At 35.0% G+C, this 22754-nt stretch overlaps 1 long non-coding RNA gene across 1 annotated transcript; it reads right to left on the bottom strand.

Moving 5' to 3' along the window:
• Positions 1 to 3643: 3643 nt before the first annotated feature.
• LOC125480922 lies at positions 3644 to 8231 on the bottom strand. Its single transcript, XR_007261160.1, has 3 exons — positions 7838 to 8231; positions 5387 to 5449; positions 3644 to 4924 (listed from the first exon to the last, which is right to left on the bottom strand). It is a non-coding gene; the product is annotated as an uncharacterized LOC125480922 (long non-coding RNA).
• Between the last annotated feature and the right edge of the window lie 14523 nt (positions 8232 to 22754).

Genomic DNA, 22754 nt, shown 5'->3' with positions numbered 1-22754 from the left:
TGCTGACGTGCCACATAACTGGGTCCTACAAGTCTAATTAATATTATCATTAAATTATTTAAATAAAAGTTTTGATTTTTATAAAATAAAATAAAATAAAAAGAAAAAGATAATTATGTTATTCCCCACCCTACTTAACCACCCTAGGCGCCATCACCATCCCAACCCTACCCAACCAGCCAAACGCCCATTCGTTAGAAATTAGAATCAGTGCGACGAAGGATGGTTGATCGGATGCGCGAAATGGTACGAGGAAAGCCCACCATCTTCTTCTTCTTGCAGATCTGGGAGTAGGTCTCGGTGAGGGGAGTCGGCGACTCAGGTTGTCAACAAGGCCATTATTGGTGTGTGACAAAGCACCAAAGCTTAAGAAAATTGGATGTCCTTGAAGCGGATCAGGTTGGGGACTAAAGATTGCGTTGCAGGGAAAAGTGAGGACGAGGATGGGGCCTGGGATATTGCATTTTGTGGTGATGTAGGAGGGGAAGAAGTGGTTGCTTGGGTGCATGTATGACAAGGTGAGGTGGGGCGGGGCGGGGCTAGTTGCTCGGTGGAGGGGAAGAAGATGATCGGTTTTTATTTTTTATTTTTTATTTATATAAAACAAAATAAAAAATATATTTTATCATTAAATATTTTTAAATGGTAATATTTAATTATTGTGGGACCCAGTTATATGCCTCAGCAGCACATAACAGAAATGTTAACAGAATTATAACGGAATGACCACATTGATTTGCGACACCAATTTTCAAGGACTACATTGATCGATTTTCAATTTCAGGGACCATTTTGATGGAGTGGTCAATTTCATAGACTATTTGTGATAAAAACCCTACAAAAAATTAACGACCAAACAACAATTTGTTAAAAAAGGAAAAAAAAAAAACATAGCATTTTGAACCATAACTTCCTCATTAATTTTAAATAGTGGAAACCACCAATTTTGGTTAAGCTTCTAGATCAGATAACCAAATTTTATAAATTTATACTCTTGTGGAAAGAAATTCATAGAAATTGAAAAATAAAAAAAAACACACATAGGTTTTCAAACCGACAACATCCTCCTTAATTTGAAGAAGAAACCCCCAATTCTTATTAAACTTCTCGACCATTTAATCAAATTTTAAAAATTTATACTTTTCTAAAAACATATATGAATATGCCAAACTAATATTTTTGGTGTCCCCATTTTTTTAAGGCCCCAAACGATTGCCTTGCCCGCATGAGCTAGGGCCGGCCCTTGGGGTTGGTACTTGGTACAATAGATCTTGTCTTGGATTACATGTGATTTGGTTATCTGTGAAATTGGATTAGGTGATAAGCTAAGTATATGCTTAATATCAAGTCTTTTGTCTAAAGGGATCAGGTAAAAATGAGGACTAGTTGTAGGGTCCACTCTGTTGGTTATTTTAATATTTTAGTTATATTTTATTTTAAAGATTCAAAACTTATTATTATTTTATTTATTTCTAATATTTAAGAGAGGTGTTTTATTTGAAGAGTCATAATCCTTTCCTAAAGGGGTATGAGAAGTGCTTTAAATAAGAAACCTCGTACATAAAATATAATATGTTAAAAACTATTCTGTTTCCCTCACTTCTCACATCTCTGTCAGTCAATTTACATTCCTACAATTCTTGTTTTATAATTCTTGCGCAATTGATCACTACTTGGCAATCCTGTCTGCCGTTGGTGTGCATAACGGATCAGACATCCTGTGAGGCTTTGAGTTGTAGGCATCGCCATAACCTGCACGTAGGGAGGCATATATGGCTTTAGGGCAGTGACATCATGCCTTTCTTCGGTTCACAGGCCATATATTCTTATTCCTTTTTCCTAACTTAATTTTCATAAGTTTGATAGTGATTATACATTTAATTTGTTATATTTGATCATATAAATAGTTGGTAAATTCCTGCAATATATTTAACAATCTAAAGCCATAGAAGTGTCATAATATAATTGCAAATTTTTATAATTTGTTTTCACAGTGCTTTGAGAGCCCCAATAATCATAGTTTTCCTGTCGTTGAATTTTCTAGGAAAGGCTAACCCTGCCCTTCGTTGATTGCATCTAAATAGTAGTTGAACCAATTTACTCATGCTGTTAATATTTGGTTCTTAAATTACTAATATAGTTGCAAAAATGTGTGTTTATAATACTGCCTTCATTGCATCTTTGGTTCTCTACATATTTTTTTTTTTATTCGGTACCAAAGCACTTTAATACTGCTTATCTGTCATTTATTTTCTGGGGTTGATAATCCCTGTATAGTTAATTGCAATTAATTCTTAAATATTAAACTGTCATCAATTTGAAGTACAATTGAATTGCTTTAATTATAAACTCTTGGAACAAACGTGATTTCACTAAAATTGCATACTGATATATATTAATTGTTTTATGCTTTAATTAAATCTGTGCGTACTTATCATTATTACATGATCTGTGGTTATTATGCAGTGGTATAGTTTATCCTTATACTTGTTAAAACTTTTGAGTGACAATCTGTTTTAATTTCTACAGTATTTTAGCAATCTTATTTGTCTCTCTCACTTATTATTAGTCAATATTACATAACAAATGACATGTCTAGAAGAAGCCAATAGTGTTAAGCCTGAAAAAAATAGTGGCTATAATTCTGTAGGTGGTAAAAACAAGTGAAATATTGGTTAACTGTCTTAGGACTTGTATCCGCACTTGAAGAAACTCAATTAAACAAAGATTACTCTTCTAAAGAGTCATCTTTCTAAACTAACCTCTGAACTAATAGAATACATTGTCACAACAAAATCTTAAGTGTCCTTTTTGATCACCTCTATGATATGTATGATTCTACTACATCCACCGCCAAAGAACTTTGGGAAACTTTAGAAGCGGAATATGGAATTGTAGATGCTGGGAGGGATAGGTTCATGGTCTCAATCTTTAATGATTATAAGATGGTTGATAACAAGTCGGTTGGGGAACAAATACATGAGTATTAGGAGCTATTAAGAAGAGTTGAAAAGAAAGGAATAAAGTTCAGTGAGGACTTTAAAGTCTTCTACCTTATTGATAAATTGCCTCAATCTTAGAATGACTTTGCTAAAACCCTAAGGCATAAACAAGGAGAACTTACTTTGGTTCAAGCCATGAATTCAATAAAGGTTGAAGAGAAACATAAGTCAAGCCAAATGAAGGAAACCGAAAAGAAAACAATGGTGAACTTAGTTGAGAATAGTACCAACAAAAATGGTGAAAGCAAAAACAAGTTCACTAGAAATAATAAGAATAATTTCAAACCCAGAAGAACAAATTTTAAGTTCAAATCATCCAACCAAAATAAGAACTTCCAGAAGACTAACACTATGTTTGGATAGAGAATTTCTAAATTATCACATAATTTTAAATGACGGGAATTACAATTGACAGTAATTAAATTCCCGTTAATTGAAATTTCATCGTTTGGATGTTGGATACATAGAAATTACAAAATGACGGGAATTCCAAATTTCATTGTTTGGATATTCTCTAGAATTTTTATTATATAGAGGAATACAAATTTGAATAAAATGTTAAACTGGTTATAAATCATCAAGGTTAAAGTCATCAAACAAAAATGAGACATTAGTTATAAAATCATCAGTTTGCGTCAAAATGATACATCATCAAGATATTAGTTAAAATTAGAGTAAATTTTCCAACAATTAATAGCTGCAATAATGTGATGAGTCTGCAATAATATGATAAAGTTGATTGAAGTAGAAAAATCCCAGTAAAGCACACTTGCAAATGTCAATGAACTTTCATGACATGCAAAGCTTTTATTTTAACTAATATCTTACTGAAAAACACTAAAATGGGAAATATAATGAAAACAATCCTATGCGCCTCGTGAAGTAAACAATAATACCATTTTATTTTTCTTCTCAACTGGGAGTGTCTTCAACATGAGAAATTGCTTGTCATTTTTGATCAACCAAGCACATGCTTTGATTTGTTCTTCTCACTGAGATCTGGTATTGCATTTACTTCATCATATACCTCTGTTCGATCAAGCTTCTTTGTGTCTACACAAATATAGTCTTGAAAGGATGAAGCCATCTTGGCAAGTGAATTTGCAATCATATCTTTAGGGGTGGTTGGTTTTTTCTTTGTATGAGGCACATCAACAAAATTTGTTGGCTTTCTCTTGCTATGAGCCTTTTGACCAATGGTTGAAGTAGGTGAAATATCATTAATAATTTCAATATCTTCTAAACCTTGCGTATCACTATCCAAATCAATATGATTAGTTTCATTATGCGGAGGAGTCATAATCTCAATAGCTTCCACACCTATTTCAGCACCCTCACCCGTGGCTCTATCTTTACCACACAAATCCACTATATCATCCTAATTTGGAATGACCTTCCAACAAAAACTTTTAGCACCACTATGTGACTACCAATCAAAACATAAAAATAAAAAACAAACCATAAGTATAAGAAGAGTTAAAAGAATATCACACAAACAAAAGGAAAAGAATGAATTTGTCATACCTTCACGTACTCTTGCCAGACATGATCTTCATCTACACTTATCATCTTTTTGGTTGCATCCCAACTAAATCCACTTTAATTTAGTATATCACTCACTATTGCATAGAGCTTTTTCCAACACTTCACATGATTTCGAATGTTATCGGCAGTTACATGAATATCAAATTGAGTAGATAATATAAATGCAGTAAAATTATAAGCAGCTGTATTCCAACCACCATCTCCTTTGTTACCCAATCTTCGTTCTTTGCGAAATATGTTAGCCAAAAGCACGTTCCATGTCTACATTCCATCTAAAATAATTATTTTCATCTCCTTCATTTTCAATTTTTGGTTCTCTTTCTTTTTCCCTGGTTTTTGTTTGCATACTGGTTTTCTATCGAATCCTTCCATTGCTCCTAACATTAAAAAAATATTAATTGAAATTTTAAGTCATTCGTAGACACATGCATATCAAGAATCAGAATATCATTATTCACTAAGACAACACAATCAAAATAAAATCTGAAAACCAGGGCATTCCATAAACTAATGCATTTCATAGCATGCCTATCAAAAATCGGAGTATTAGCATTCACTAAGACAATATAATCAAAACTAAAATCTGAAAACCAGGGCATTCCATAAAATATAAAAACTAATGCATTTCATAGCATGCACTTCAAGAATCAGAGTATTAGCAATCACTAAGATAATATAATCAAACTAAAATCTGAAAACTAGGGCATTACATAAAATTTAAAAACTAATGTGTTTCATAGCAATAATGTCATTGACAAAATTATTAATTGAGACGTTAAAGATAACATGCTAAGAAAAACAACTAATTTCTGATTAAGAAGTATTAATAGCTCTCTAACCTTGGTAATCATGGAACATCTGCAATGCCAATGTATCACGAAACGTTGTCCATTTGGCAGTACCTTGAACAGATGTAATCCCATCAGAGTTATTTTCATTTTCCTCTCTTGTTGAATGATTTAACAACTCTAAATCCACATATGTTGAAAATTGTAAATCTTGAGCTTCTAAAACTGGATCAGCTGCTTGCTCAATTCTAATAAAATTATGTAAGATACAACATGCATTTATAATCCTAACTTGCATTTTAATATCAAAAAATGATGGTGTGCGTAATATGCTCCATCGTTTTTTTAACAATCCAAATGCCCTCTCAATAACATTCATTGCCCTTGAATGACACAAATTATATAATTCTTTGTAGTTTTCAGGTTGACGGTTTCCAACCCCCTCTTTCAAGTGATATCTAGTTCCACGGTAATGTGCTAAAAACCCTGGTCCATTAGTATAGCCAGCGTCCACAAGATAATACTTATCTACAATAAAAATTTAGAGAACAAATTTAGATATATTTTAAAGTTTTGTTTTTTTTTTTAACATAGAACTAATTGGTATCACACATTACCATTTGGAACATGAAACTGGTTACTCCTATGTAAAGCATCATGTAAAACACGAGCATCAGATGCAGAGCCTTCCCATCCAGGTAACACATAAAAAAATCTTAAATCTGGACCACAAACTCCTAACATATTAGTGGATATATCACCCTTTCTATCTCGATATCTTGGTCTTTCCTCAGCCGTTATTGTTATTGGAATGAGAGTTCCATCAAGTGCTCCAAGACAATTCTAAATAAAAATGTCATACAATGAAGAAAAGATTAAAGTCTAAAAAGTTAGTGAAGATATCAAACAAATACATAATTTTTTGGTTTAGGTGCTGATTGATTACCTTAAACCACCGCCACTTCTCTCTTTTAGAATTACCAATAACGCATGGTTGATATTTCACATATTCTTGACTTATTTTCATCATTGCATGCAAGACATTGTGAAATTGCCGACTAATTGTTTCCTTGGAATGCTAATAGTGTAAACCGATGACTCTAAACTTTAAGTTGTGGACAAGTATATTAAAAAAAATTGCAATAGATTCTTCAATGGACACATGTTTAGTGCTAACTAATCCACCAATCCCTTGTAAAATTTCACATAACCGCTTAAATGCACTCTTGCTAACTCGTAATTGTTCAATGCAAGTTGAATCTTTTCCATTAAACAATCGGCTGAGGAAAGATTGTCTTTCTTGATCCCAATCATTTGAAGGTCCTTTGAGAAGAACACTCTTACTATACCAATGAATGACAATGACAATAACATAAATAATTGTACTGACAATAATTTTCCTTTTTTACCTATTTTCCGCTTCAATTATAGCACGCTTTCTCTTTATCGTTAGCATGTCTACAACATCAGTATTTTCCATACTTGTTTGAATATATGAACAAAGATTTATTGTGACATGCAACAACAGTTATGGGATATGCAACTTTCTGTTTTAACCAAAAGTTGTAGATATAGCAATATACATGTAGTAGACGCATAAGGTTTTTGAGGCAAGACATTAAGAGTGACGCTACGCAACCAAAAAACAAATGAGGCAAAAGTGAACAGAAAAAAAAAAGAAAAAAGAAAAAGAAAAAAAGAGTGACCATACAAGTCACATTCAAATCAATAGTTGGTTTGTCAAGATAGAACAATCTAGCATTAGTATCATGAGAGTATTTCCTTCTTTCAATTACTGCTTCGGTGGCTTAACAAAATCATCATTTTCAATCTTGGCTGCTGTTAACCTTCAAAAGAACATCTTTAAAAATGAACTTTGTAAACTAACACCAAGGGCCATCAAAAACTAAAAATGGAGGACTGCTAGTCTATGTTTTCTTTTCTTCCAGTGAAGGAAACAATTCAAGGGAAGAGCCAATAGTATGTATCCCCTCTACCCACCACCATCAAAAACCTTTCCTTTTTCCCAGACAAGGTTACAGACCTAAAAAGAGTGTTACGAGCTACCTGCTGATTGTTCCTTTGATTACTTACTTTAAAGAAATTAGCGTTTTTTCTTTTTGCTGCTTCTATTTTTCATACATCATAATTAAAGAACTTTGGTATGCTAATCAGATTTTCTCGATTAGTTAGATGTTAACCGTCAAGACGATTATATGATGCCCATTGTGAGTTGATTCCTTATCTCTTGTAATTTGATATCACAATTCAATCGGATAAATTTGATTGAATTAGCGTTCACTAATTAACAAGGCGATTATACTTTGATTCTTGATTTGAGTTGTTTCCCAGATACGGTTACAGACCCAGTACACAATTCAATCGGATTAAAAAATTAATAAGCACACCAAGCATATGACTATCAGCAAAATTCACAATTGCTATAAAGAGTATACCCAAAAAGCTTAAAATAATTCAAGAAAGAAGAGAGAAGAAGCTGACCTAGAATGAAAGAAGAAGATAAAGCATGAGCGAGACTCCCTTCGAAGATTGGAGAGCTAACAGAGTGAAGCCCTTTTTATTGTGAACTTTGGCGCTAATCATCCCAGTTTGGCGCCCTAATCATGAAATTTGGCGCGTGCAAGATTTCCAGCCAATGGATTTGGGATTCTCCTTGTTGTTGGAATTGTGAATTCCACCTATTTAGACGGAAATTAAACTCGGTAATCTTCATCCCAAATTTCCCCTTTTTTTTTGTAGAAATTGGCTATTCTCACACTACAAGTTCCCAAACAAGGGAAAACTGCTTTCCCATTCCAAATTTTGTATTTTAAATGAAAATCTGTTTTATTTTACTGTATCCAAATAGAGTGTAAGGATCAAGGGAGAGAGAAGGGGCTTTGCTTTGTTTGCGGGAAAACCAATCATATGGCTAAGGATTGCTTGTACAATAAGACTGAGGAGAACAAGTGTAAGTCAAATCATAGTGGTCCAAAAGCCCAAGTGAATATACTGATGGAGCAACATTCTTCTCAAACACATTTTAAGTATGATTCTTTTGTCAATTTTACTTATGAAAATAAGGATTGGTGGGTAGATTCTGGAGCTAATGTACATGTTTGTTTTGACCGTGAATGTTTCAAACCTACTAAGAATTAGGTGGAGGACGTGTAACTCTAGGTAATGATTCAATGTCTCAAGTGCTTGGAATTAGAGTCATAGAATTGAAGATGACATTTGGAAAGGTCTTAATTTGAAGGATGTGAGACATGTACCTGATATTAGAAGAAATTTAATTAGTGGATCATGTTTAGTAAAACAAGGCTATAAAGCTGTAATGGAACCAAATAAGGTTGTAATAACCAAGAATAATGTATTTATTGGAAAAGGTTTTATTAGTGAAAGATTATTTAAGTTAAATGTTTCTTCCGAGTGCAATACTCTTCCAAAAGTTCTCAATGTTGAATCTAGTAATGTTTGGCATGCACTTAGACCTGGTCCCCAAGTCAAACATGAATTGGAAGCATAAGTGTGAAATTTGTGTACAAGCAAAACAACCTAGAGAACCTTCTAAGTCCATTGAAAGGAATACCCAAATTTTAGAGCTTATACATAGTGATATTTGTGACTCAAATAAATCACCTACTAAAGCTGATAATAAGTATTTTTTCACATTTATAGATGATTGTTCGAAGTATAGTTATATTTATTTGATAAAGACTAAGGATGAAGTATTTGGTAAATTTAAGATTTACAAGACAAAAGTGAAAAGTCAATTATAGAAATGGATAAAGAGACTTAGTGCTGATAAAGGTGGTGACCACACTCTTACTGATCTTAGATTTTTCTATGCAGAGCATGGTAGTATACATGAAGTAACAGCACCCTATTCTCCTCAATCTAATGGAATTGTAGAAAGGAAGAATAGAACCTTATTGGACATGGTGAACGCAATGCTTTTGAGTTCTAGATTATTTCAGAATTTGTAGGCAGAAGCAATTTTGCCTTCATGCCTTATATTAAATAGAGTAATCATTAAAGGCAACACTACTACTCATATGAAATTTGGAAAAAGAGAATTCCAAATCTTCAAGTCTTGAAAGTGTGGAGGTGTTTGGCTAAAGTTGTGATCCTAGAACCTAAGAGAAAGAAGATAGAACCTAAAACTGTGGATACTGTTTTCTTAGGTTATGCTCATAATAGCAGTGCCAATAGATTTCTAGTCATCAACTTTGAAATAAATGAAATTTCAAATAACACTATAATGGAGTCAAGGGATACAACATATTTTGAAGACATATTTCCTTTCAAGACTAGAATGCAAAAGCAAGTGGCAAATATATCATGCACCAGTACTGACAAAGCCTTCATAAGTATTAGTCATCAAAATGAAGAAGAGACTCCAGCAGAACTTAGAAGGAGTAAGAGACCTAGAGTGGAGAAGAACTTTGATGATGATTTATATACCTTTTTAACTGAAGGTGATCCAACAACCTATAAAGAAGCGATGATCTCTATGGATGCTCCATTTTGGAAAGAAGCTATACATAGTGAAGTTGAGTCTATTTTACAAAACAACACTATTTAGGAAGAAACTGAAGCTTGATGGAAGTATAGACAAGTACAAAGCTAGGCTAGTTGCCAAGGGATTCACTCAAAAGAAGGAATTGATTATTTTGACACTTACTTTCCTGTGTCTAGGATTACTACAATTAGGATCCTTATAGCGTTAGCTTCTATACACAATTTAGTAGTTCATCAAATGGAAGTTAAAACAACAATTTTGAATGGAGATCTTAGATATGAAGAAGTTTACATGGAGCAACCCAAAGGATTTATAGTGAAAGGCCAAGAACATGAAGTGTGTAAGTTGGTTAAGTGGTTTTATGGACTCAAGCAAGCTCCAAAGCAATGGTATGAGAAGTTTGATAAAGTCATTTTAGAATATGATTTTGAAATCAATGATCATGAAAAGTGTCTGCTATAAGGAATGCAATGGACAATGTGTTATTTATGTCTTTACGTTCACGATATATTATTATTTGGAACAAGTCTAGAAATTGTGAAAGATGTTCAGTCTTATCTATCAAGGAGGTTTGATATGAAAGATCTAGGAGAAGCCAATATTATATTGGGAATGAAAGTAGAAAGAACACAAGTAGGTTTTATTATAAACCAAGCTAGTTCAATTGAGAAAATGCTTAACAAGTTCAATTTTTTTCAATTGCAATCGTGTCTCGACACCATATGAACCAAGTGTGTACTTAATTAAAAATAGTGGTGAACCCGTGTGTCAACTCCAGTATTCTCAGATGATTGGGTCTTTGATGTATATATCAAATAAAACTAGACTTGATATAGCTTATGCGGTTGGAAGGCTAAGTAGATACAGTCATAAATCCAAGTAAAGAACACTAGAATGCTTTAAGGCGAGTGTTTAAGTATTTAAGAGGAACTTTGCATTATTCTATAAACTATAAAGGATTTCCTTACGTAGTAGAAGGGTACAATGATGCAAATTGGATCATAGATAGATCTGAAGTGAAATCTACTTTAGGATATGTATTTTTATTGGGAAGAGCAACTATATCTTGGGGATCTAAGAAACAAACAATAATTTCCAGAAGTACAATGGAATATGAACTCATAGCTCTTGATACTGCATGTATAGAGGCTGAATGGATTAAGAATTTTTTTTCTTGATATCCCATTGGTGAGCAAGCCTATACCTACCATCTCCATACATTGTGATAGTAAGGCCGTGATAAATTTAGTGAGGCAGACACATAAAAATAAGAAAGTAAATAGACATATCAATGTTAGATACAAATATGTGAGAAGCTTGTTAATAGAAGTTATTTCTTTGGACTAGGTGAAATCGGAAAAGAATATTGATGATCAATTGACCAAAGGTCTATGTAGGAATGGAGTCCTAGATTCGTCGAGGGGGATGGGCTTAAATCCATAAGGAAATCACCTAGGGAGGAAAGCCAACCTTTGTGATTAGAGATCCCATAAAGAAGGTTCAATGGGTAGAAACAATCCATATTGCATGACTTATATTCCAGCACTCTAAATAGGAGATTTGAAATAAAATCCCTTGCTCATCCCTATGACATTTGTGCTGATGATATGTGATGTTAAGGAAGGACATTGTCTTGAATGAGTTCCAAGGCGAGCAATCTTCCCCAGAGTACAGGTCACATGTACTTTCGGAGGACTTACCTAAGTGAGAGTAGTCATGAGGCCATGACTGTGAGAATTGGGTTGTTCTCTAAAAACACTCATGGCAATCAAGATTAAATGCATGGCCATAAATAGCGCTAACCCGCTTCAAGTTTTTGATCAATACTATGTGTGTCAAATGTTGTAATTTGAATTAGAGGAATCTAGTTCAACACTTAGTTCACTCTAATTCCTTTAGATGAAAACTATGAACACTAAGTGTAGGTTCAACTCCAAAAAACACCTACACCCATTGCATGGTATACAAATTGCCCAAACTTTCATTTCTTCATTGTGTCTATTTTATTCCTCATTGAGTTTTAAATCTTGTGGGGGATTGTTGGTTAATTTAATTAATTAAATTATATTTTATTTTAAAGATTCAAAACTTATTTTTATTTTATTTATTTTTAATATTTAAGAGAGGTGTTTTATTTGAAGAGTCATAATCCTTTTCTAAAGGGGTATGAGAAGTTTTTAAATAAGAAACCTCAAACAGAAAATAGAATATGTTAGAAACTATTTTGTGTCCTTCACTTCTCACATTTCTGTTAGTCAATTTACATTCCTACAATTCTTAATTTATAATTCTTGGGCAATTGATCACTACCTGGCAATCCCGTCTGCCGTTGGCATGCATAACGGATCATGCATCCAGTGACGCTTTGGGTTGTATCTTGGAGTTGTAGGCACCACCATAACCTGCATGTGGGGAGGCATCTACAAATTTAGGGCAGCGACCTCGCGCCTCTCTTTGGTTCACAAGCCAGATATTCTTATTCCTTTTTCCTATTTTAACTTTCATAAGTGTGATAGTGATTATACATTTAATTTATTATATTCGATTACATAAATAGTTGGTATATTTCTACAATATATTTCACACACTCCACGTTGAACTTTAACAATCTGAACTTTGTAAGCCTCAGTTCATAGATCATCCTTACAAAAATTCAATATAATTCAAAACAATTTGCCTATTTAATTATTACGATGAAATTTCAATATTTCTTAAAGAACAAAGTATTCGTCAATTTCTTTGTACTCAATTAGATGCTTAAAATATTTCTAATTTGGCTAATAGTTTGTAAGGATGATCTATGAGGTGCAACTTGAAAAATAGACAGTTCGAATCGCTAAAGTTCGATATGATATGTGCCCCACAGCTAATCCCCTATATTTTTATAACAAAAAATGAGGACCCCTTCCTTTAAATGCTTCATGCTTAATATACATATATGTTAGGAAAATATAAGGAAAAATTAGTATCCAGTCCCTAGTTACTAATGTTTATTGGCTGAGACCTTATTAGTTTTCAAATTTTGATTGGAATCCTTAGCATTAATGTGATAATGAATTTACATGTTTATTACATATTTTTTAAAATAAAAATTAGTAATTGATTTAGAATTTTAATACTCACACCCTTATTAAACTCCAAAGTAATTTTCAATTCAAACATTTAACATTTCCAAATAAAAAAAAATTAAAAAAAAATAAGAATAAGTTTGTACCCATTAGTTTTTTTATAAAAAGATTCTCAAATTTTTAATCATAAAAGCACCCATTCATATAATTTTCAATTTTTGTAATCTTAAATGTACCCATTATTAAATATACCAATTTGTTATATGTAAAATTTACCATTTTTTTAATATAAAATGTACAAATTATTTATATAAAAAGTACCCAATTTTTTAATATAAAACCCATTAAAAATAATTTAATCCATTTTTAAACTCATATGGGTACATTATTTTTTCATTGATTTGAGAATGTATCTATGTCAACTTTAATCAAAGAAATTTACTAACGTTTTATTAAGCCTAATATCTTCTTGTTTTTATGTGTTTTGAAGAATATATCCATGTTTTGGTACAATATTTTTTTTTTTTTTGGTTAATTTTGATGAATGTTCCCATATTTACACACACACACACCCAAAATATATTAGGGAGTATAATTTATATTTTATTATTTTTAATCCCACAAACTATGGGTTATATTTAAAATCTCATTAATATAAACAAATACAAATTTCAATTTTTATTTTTTAATTTTAAAAATATAGTAACTTACACTATTACATTAATATCAAAGACTTCGATCAAAAACTAAAAACAAACAAGGTTTCAATCAAAGAATATTGATAACTAGAGACCGCATCCAAAGTGTTTCAAAATATAATCTAATTGCTATATTAATAACATGGAGAAGTTATAAAATAAAGTGAAAATATGACTTTAGCCTTTCAAACTCAATTTTCTTCATATAAAACCCTACATAACTTTTTTACTCAAAGAAAATCCAATGACTAGGATCCACATAAGCAAATTCATTAACTTCATATTAATTCACACAATTTACATTTTTCACATGCCTAAAATACCCCTATTACATACTTGATGTAGACAATTAATTGTAAGGAAATAGTAAATGATTTTGCAACAAGAAAAAAAAAAGACATGAATGTTAAAAATTTATTGCATATTAATTTTTTAGAAAGGTTTTGAATTTTCAGAAAACTATTCGATTCAGTCTTTTCACCCTACTCTTGAATACTTTTGAATTTATCCTTTTTTATTAATATATTAGAACATTGTATTTCATTATCTACATGCACATTAATTTACCTACAACAATTATACCATGGGTGTAATATAATATCTCTTTTTTACAATGATGCAAAATAATGTTTATACCAACAACAAAACGTGCCTAACATATGTACTAATTACATGGAAAATAATTTACCTATATTAAGAAGAAATGTAGTTCGATGCATAGTATTAAAAATACTATGTTACACCCATGTTTATACAACAATAAAACGTGCCTAACATGTTATATCCCAACCCGAGTGGGACCATTTCCCGAGCCCGACTCCATCGTAGCATGATATTGTCCGCTTTGGGCCCCCAGCACACCCTCACGGTTTTGTTTCTAGAAACTCACACGAGAACTTCCCAGTTGGTCACCCATCCTGGGAGTGCTATCGCGCGCTACTTGCTTAACTTCGGAGTTCCCATGGAACCCGAAGCTAGTGAGCTCCCAAAAGGCCTTGTGCTAGGTAGGGATGTGAATATACATATAAGGATCACTCCCCTGGGCGATGTGGGATATCACATAACATATCTAACAATACATGGAAAATAATTTACCTACAAGTTAGAGAAATGTTATTTGGTTGGGTGTAGTATAAATTTTTTTAATAATTGGAAAAATTAAATATAACTAGGTGTAGTGTAATTTTTTTTTATATAATTAGAACAAATTAATTTACCTACAACAATTATACGATGGGTGTAATGTAATATCTTTCTTTACAATGATACAAAATATTGTATGTACCAACAACAAAATTTGCCTAACATAAGTACTTGTACATGGAAAATAATTTACCTATAACAAAAGAAATGCAGTTTGATGTATAAAATCAACAATATTATGTTCCACTCATGTTTATACAACAACAAAACGTGTCTAACATATATAACAATACATAGAAAATAATTTACCTACAAGTTAGAGGAATGTTATTTGATTCAAAATATATAACATAGGTGTAGTATTTTTTTTTAAATAATTGGAACAAACTAATTACCTACCAATTAATATGGATAAAACTGATACAAAATATATCACGAAAAAAAAAAAACTACTTTTCTAGTTTGACATAGATACGGTTAATGCAAACATTTTTTTCATTTTATTTCACTTTTTCTATTACTTTTAATTTGGCATAAATTTAGGAATTTGAAAAAGGGACCATAAAGTGACACACCCCGACCGAGATCAGGGCATGCTGGCTGTCACGTGGAAGTGATGTAACCATGTGCACAGTGCGGAAGTTAATAAAATAATAATAAAAGTATGAATAAATAAAAACCAGCTTTACACAAAGTAAGAACATACATGTGCAAGCGTAAGTGTGAAAACAAAGTTCAGAGCACGAAGACCTAATGCAGTCCGGGAGAAAATACACTACATAAACACACCCGAAGGTGGTTCTACATTGGTGATAATCTGTCAGATATGCCGGGGAAATCCTCTGGGAAGCCACCAAGAGTGCTAGCCAACTAGAACCTGGAGGGGCGCAAAACAAAAAGTGTAAGTGGGCAAAAACAAAGCTTTTCAAAAACCATTTCAAAAACAAGATTCCAACCCCTAGCCGTAAAACCTGTATACTTCCCAGAAAATATAATATACATATATATAAATCATGCTCGGAAATGTGCAATGCCAAAAGCCTCGAAATAAAATGCAAGTACTCAAGTAATGTCAAAATCAATGCCATGAAATCTGTCAGCCAGAGTCACCTAATGTGACCTGTACGACTGAATCTAGAGCTCAAATCTCCATCTCACTAACTATACCTGCACAGGAGTCGGAACCACCTAAAGTGGTCTGTACGACATGACTGGGTGTATAATAAGTATGCTCAAGTGCTACGATCACGTGAAGGCTGGGCAACTAATCGTGGGTCACCTACGAGTCGGAACGACCTAAAGTGGTCTGTACGACAGGACTGTGCACCTAACTTGGATTGCGGGAGGTGAACATCACGTGAAGGACTGTGCCCAACTCTGGGCGGGAGCACTAACATCGAGGGTGCAGGTTATGAGCTCTCTATGCATCTCAAACCACTACTGAATATAAGCATAAACCATACTCACCTGGCACTTACCTATGCGCCCGCAGCACCAACATATATATATATATATATATATATATATATATATATATATATATAGGCTACTAATAATGCATAAACAAACAGCAAACAATAATGCATGGCATATAAACATATAAACATTTCCATTCACTTTCTGGGAAAAACGTAAGTATATAGGTATATATGGAAAACCAAAAGCCCATTCACTGGTATGTAGAAGGGTCGTAACCCCCTTGCCTCGAGTGACCGCGCTCGTCCTCGGGATAGGTCTCACCTATATGCGAAACAACTATAAAAACGTTAATTTTAAAGCACATAACCAACCTTATGAAATAACTTCTCATACAATGCTCAAATGGGGTGTATGAATACACCAACGTGATTTACTCAACCTCAGGAACATCCCCATATTTTTAGAAAAATTTTCCATCGCCGCACGCGCCCCCACGCGCTGGCCAAGGCACGGCCACAGGCGCCGCCCACGGGCAGGCACGTGCCTGGCACATTGACGGCGTCAGTTAACGCCATCAGGAATATTCTGTTAACGCCGTTAGGAATATTCTGTCCAAACTGACAGAATATTCCGTCATCTTCTTCGGCGAAGCTCCGGCGCCGAAAAATCGGAAAAACTTTAAAACCTTGTATCTCACTCGTTTTTCAACCAAATTTCACAAAATTGGTACCAAAATGAATCTTACAACAAGAGGAACAAATCCATACCACTTTCAAGCACTAAAATCCACGGAATCTCGTCAGAAAAACACCACCAACTCCGGCCAACCTTATAACTCACGATCCTGACGTCCAAAACCTTCAAACGAACCATCTTGAGCCTTCTAAGGACCTCACCAAGCTTCTTACAAGCTTGAAATTCCAAAAAACACAAGAATTAACGTGTGCATGAACAGTGACCAAATCGGGGTATCTCGAGTTCAACGTGAAAAAAAAGGTATCCTTACCTGAAATGGGTATGGTTGAACTCTTACAGACCTCACGAGCATGAATATGTAATTTGTTTCCTCGATCTGTGAAGGTTTGGATGATTTTGGTTGTCGTCCGTATAAGAAGAATAGAAATGGGAGAGAGAGAGGGCTTGGGACAGGGCAAGGAGAGAGGGTGAGTGAGTGTGGTGTGTGTGTGGTCCAAAACCAGCCAAGTAACACCCAAAAACAACCACATAACAAAAGAACCATAATAGGGGCAAAATCGTCATTTCACCCCTACAGTTTGAAAATCCGGAATGGGCTGTCACAACCAACCCACCTTATTAGAATTTCATCCCGAAATTCAAAATAACCACACAAAGAAAACCCCTAGCGATCAAAGAACAACCGAGGATACAAATCCCTCATTCGATCTTCAGTTTCCCAAGTAGCTTCCTCCACGAAATGATTCCTCCACAAAACTTTCACCAAATTCACTGTCTTGTTCCTCAGAACCTTTTCTTTCCAATCTAGAATCGTCACTGGTTCCTTATCATAAGTGAAATCCGGATTGATTTCCAAGGGTTGAGGAGGTATCACATGAAACGGATCAGCAACATAATGTCGAAGCATGGACACGTGAAAAACGTTATGTACTTTAGCTAACTCAGGAGGCAACTTCAGCCTGTAAGCTACCTTGCCAACTCGCTCGGTGATTATGTACGATCCGATATACCTGGGACTCAGCTTACTTTTCTTTCCAAACTGTACAACGCCTCTCCACGGAGATAGTTTCAGAAACACCCAATCGCCAACCTCATACACTTTGCATGTCGATTTGCTAAACTCTTTTGCCTATCCTGGGCCACCTTCAGGTTAGACTTGATTACCTGAACATTTTGAGTAGTCTCCTCAACAATCTTTCTGCCCCCCAAAACTCTTTCTTCGACCTCTGACCAACACAAGGGTGTGCGACAAGATCTACCATATAACGCCTCAAATGGTGCCATACCGATACTCAAATGAAAGCTGTTGTTGTAGGCAAACTCCATTAAATCCAACCGCTTGTGCCAAACATCACCAAACTGTAACACCAAAGCTTGCACCATATCCTCCAACATCTGAATGGTTCTCTCTGACTGTCCGTCCATCTGAGGATGATACGCCGTACTATAAAGTAGTCTCGTACCTAAAGCTTCCTGAAAAGCTACCCAAAACTTAGATGTAAATCTCGGATCACGATCCAAGACAATACTCACAGGGACACCATGGTACTTCACGATCTTCGAGATGAACAACTCAGCTAATCGGCCCAAAGAATACTTCTCCCTTACTGGAATGAAATGTGCTGACTTAGTAAGCCAATCAACAATCACCCAAATGCCGTCGAATCTATTATGTGTATGCGGAAGCTTGTACGCAAAATCCATAGTAATGTTTTCCCATTTTCACTCTGGAACGGGAAGGGGCTGCAACAACCCAAACGGTTTTTTCCTTTCCGCCTTAACTTGCTGACAAACAACACACCTACTCACATACTCAGCTATCTCCCTCTTCATACCCGGCCAATAATAAAATGGTCGAATGGTATGATACATTTTAGTAGCTCCTGGATGCATAGCATAAGCCGAGATATGTGCTTCATCGAGAATTGCTTTTTTTAAATCCAAATTATTAGGTACGAACATCCTACCCTCCTGCATCAGCATACCATCCGAATCACGAACTCTGAGGTCTTTCCTCCTCCCTCGATCTCGAGCTTGGATCAATTCTTGAGTTTCCCTATCAGCTACCTGAGCTTCAAGCACCCGATCGACTAAAATTGGCCTAACTTGAAAATTAGCAAGTAAAGCCACCTCTCGAACTTCTGCCTCTAACCTCACTCCCGTAGATCTTAAGTCTGCTAGAAGAGGAATGCGACTAGCGTACAACGCGTTGATACGACCCTGAGACTTCCTGCTAAATGCATCAGCCACTACATTTGCACAACCAGGGTGATAATCAATCGTGTAATCATAATCACTGAGCAGTTCTATCCACCTCCGCTGACGAAGATTAAGATCCTTTTGCGTAAAAAGATACTGAAGACTCTTATGATCTGTAAAGATCTTACATTTCTCTCCATAAAGGTAATGTCTCCACAAATTCAACACAAAAATAATGGCAGTTAACTCCAAATCATGTGTAAGGTAATTTAACTCATGAGGTTTCAGTTGTCGTGAAGCATAAGCAATTACCCTACCATGCTGCATCAATACATAACCCAGACCATTCAAAGAAGCATCACTATAGACCTCAAAATCACCACTATCGTTCGGGAGCGCCAAAACAGGTGCATGAGTGAGACAATGCTTCAACTGCTGGAAACTTTGCTCACACTTATCATCCCACTCAAATTTAACATCTTTCCTCGTTAATCTCGTCAGTGGTAAAGCAACCATAGAAAAATCCTTAACAAACCGTCGATAATACCCTGCTAACCCAAGGAAACTCCTCACCTTAGTGCCGGTTCGCGGTTGCTCCCATTTCTCCACAGCTGCCATCTTTTGAGGATCCACCAAAATACCATGAGCTGAAATGACTTGCCCCAAAAATGCAACTTGGTCTAACCAAAACTGGCACTTGCTAAACTTAGCATACAATTGGTGTTCCCTCAACCTTTTCAACACCAAGGTAAGATGTCGTCGATGAAAACAATAACAAATCTATCCAAACATGGCTGAAACACCCAGTTCATCAAATCCATAAAAGTAGCTGGTGCATTCGTCAATCCAAATGGCATAACCAGAAACTCGTAATGACCATAACGAGTCCTGAACGCCGTCTTAGGAACATCATCCCTACTAATCTTCAGCTGATAATATCCAAACCTCAAGTCAATCTTGGAGAATACATAAGCATATCGAAGCTGATCAAATAAATCATCAATACACGGCAACAGATAACGGTTTTTAATCATTACCCGATTCAATTGCCGATAATCAATACATAGCCTCAAAGTTTCGTCTTTCTTTCTCACAAACAACACTGGAGCTCCCCAATGTGAAGTACTAGGCTAAATAAAACCCTTATCCACTAATTCCTGCAACTGAAATTTCAATTCCCTTAACTCAGTAGGAGCGATACGATAAGGAGTCAAGGAAATAGGATTAGTACTTGGAAGCAACTCAATGGTGAACTCCATGTCTCGATTTGGCGGTAAGCCAGGTAAATCCTCAGGGAAAACATCAGGCAAATGTTTGACTACCCTTACATCCTCCACATTACTAGGAGCAACCTCATCCAACACCACATGAGCTAACTACCCCTGGCAACCTTTATATAACAACCTTTTCGCTCGTACGGCCGAAATAACGCCATGTCTCACCACACTCTGCTCGCCCACAAAAGTAACTACAGGTAATCTAGGACGATGGAACGTAACTATTTTCCTGTAACAATCAATATTGGCACGATTGAAATGCAACCAATTGATGCGAAATATATTAAGCACACAAATTAAACCCTCTTCTGACAATTGTAGCAAAGTATGTAAGTAGGGATCGTTCAAAACCGGGGATTAGGAGGGATTGCTAAACTCTTGAAAACTGACCTAAGAACTCCAAAACAAAGTTAAAAACACTAATTTGGACTCAAAGAATGAAAAACTAAAGTTAAAACACTAAAACAAAACAAAAACTCAAAACAGCAACTAGAAGACTCAAAACTGCCTAAAAACCACTTTCTGGGCAGTTTTGAGCACCTACACTAATTTGGACGAAATTGGTTGAAAACTTGACTCAAAACACTTAAAAACATGAACCAAAACAATTTCTAACTAAATTGAGACTTCAAAGTAAAGGGGGATTTGATTTGGACGAAATTAAAGTTGAGAAAACAAATTGCAAATTAAAACTGATTTTGAAACGTTTTTGGGGTTTTTAATGGATGATAGACTAGTTAGGGGTTCTTTCTCCACACATGACAAGTATGCAAATGACTCGATTTCCAGTTATTCCTTCATAGAATTATGAATGACAATGCCCCAAATTAACCGTGACATCACTAGTTAATTCTCAAGTTTTCCTTGTGTTATTAAATTGGATGACATCATACGACAACCCAAAGCATTCTTCAAAAGTTCCTTACATGACATCATAATAAAGATACAATCAAAGATCATTACGTTCAATGAAAACTATAAGCATTGACAAAGCACTTGTGACTATGACATCATGACACTTATGCTAGGAATTGAACTTAACGCGATTGTGACTAGCAACCTTCACTACTTGTGAATATAAGTGTGTGACAATTATGTGAAACAAACTTATATTCTAGCATCATATTCATGCAAGCCAATTAAGTGTCGACCCCTAATTAACAAACACAAATACGTTATTACTCGCACAGTTAAGCCAATTGCATTCACGATTCAAGAATTCATAACTGGAATTTATCAAATCAACTTGCACACATAGTTATGGCTTCGAAATCACCCCTAACCAATAGGGTTTTAGCCACTCATGTTCATAGCAAAATGAAAGGAAAATAAATTAAACATTGAAATCATAAAACGAATTACACCTAGAATGCACCAACGACGAAGCTTGAGCATCCAAGAGTCCTTCCTTCTTTCTCCTTGCTACGGCACAAAGGTGGATGGGGTGGTTGGGATGTGTTTTAGGATCAGGGATTATGGAATTGGATGGAGGATAGGCACGGCAAGGTGTAGTGTTTGGTGGAATTGTGTTTCTAGGATTTTAGGATGTGTAGAATGGTGTGGCTAGATGAATGGACGAAAATTGGGTGAATGAGTCCTCCCCTTAGTGCCTTGCTACAAAGCCTTATTTATAGGGCTAGGAAAGGCTTAGAACTTAGTTGAAACCAAAAGGTTTTGTACTAGAAATTCTATACATGAAACACTTAAAGGATATATGTGTGTAGCTTGGACAAGGTAGGACGGCTTGGACAAGGTAGGAGACAAGATAGGACGGCTAGGAGACAAGCTAGGACGGCTAGGAGACAAGCTAGGACGGCTAGTGACAAGCTAGGACGGCTAGTGACAAGCTAGGACGGCTAGGAGACAAGGTAGGACGGCTAGTGACAAGCTAGGACGGCTTGTTCTTCCAATACAGAAATTAGGCACCATTTGTGAATAGATAAAGCCTTCTAGAAATAAGGTTTTTAGGCCCCCTTGCAGCTCCCTAACTGAATTCAAGCCTTCAAATTCGTCCATCCTCATGCCTCCATGCTTGCACTATCCAATCTTGGCCCAAAAATGCTCTAGAATGCTCCAAATTGCTTCTTTTTGCATACTTTGACACTAAAACCTGAAATTACACGAAAATGACTTTAAACACTAAACTAACTAAGGAAAAACGACATAAATGCATGAGAACAAGCCAATTAAGTCGCATAAAAATGCTCCTATCAAATTCCCCCACACTTAGCTTTTGCTAGTCCTCGAGCAAAACAAAGAAATAAAACAAGACAAAACAAACAAACATAATCTAAACCTTCCAACGTTTGCCTCAGGGATTTCCAATGCACATGACATGTTAAAGATTATCATTCCCACAGTTTTGAGTCAATTTAACACTTAAGCACATGCTTA

Source organism: the organism of the source record quoted next, unplaced genomic scaffold, assembly GCF_019419815.1.
Source record: "Pyrus x bretschneideri cultivar Hongxiangsu unplaced genomic scaffold, Pyrus_bretschneideri_v1 Contig37, whole genome shotgun sequence".
Taxonomy (NCBI): domain Eukaryota; kingdom Viridiplantae; phylum Streptophyta; class Magnoliopsida; order Rosales; family Rosaceae; genus Pyrus; species Pyrus x bretschneideri.
The sequence above is the reverse complement of the archived record's forward strand: the minus strand, read 5'-3'. Positions and strand labels throughout refer to the sequence as shown.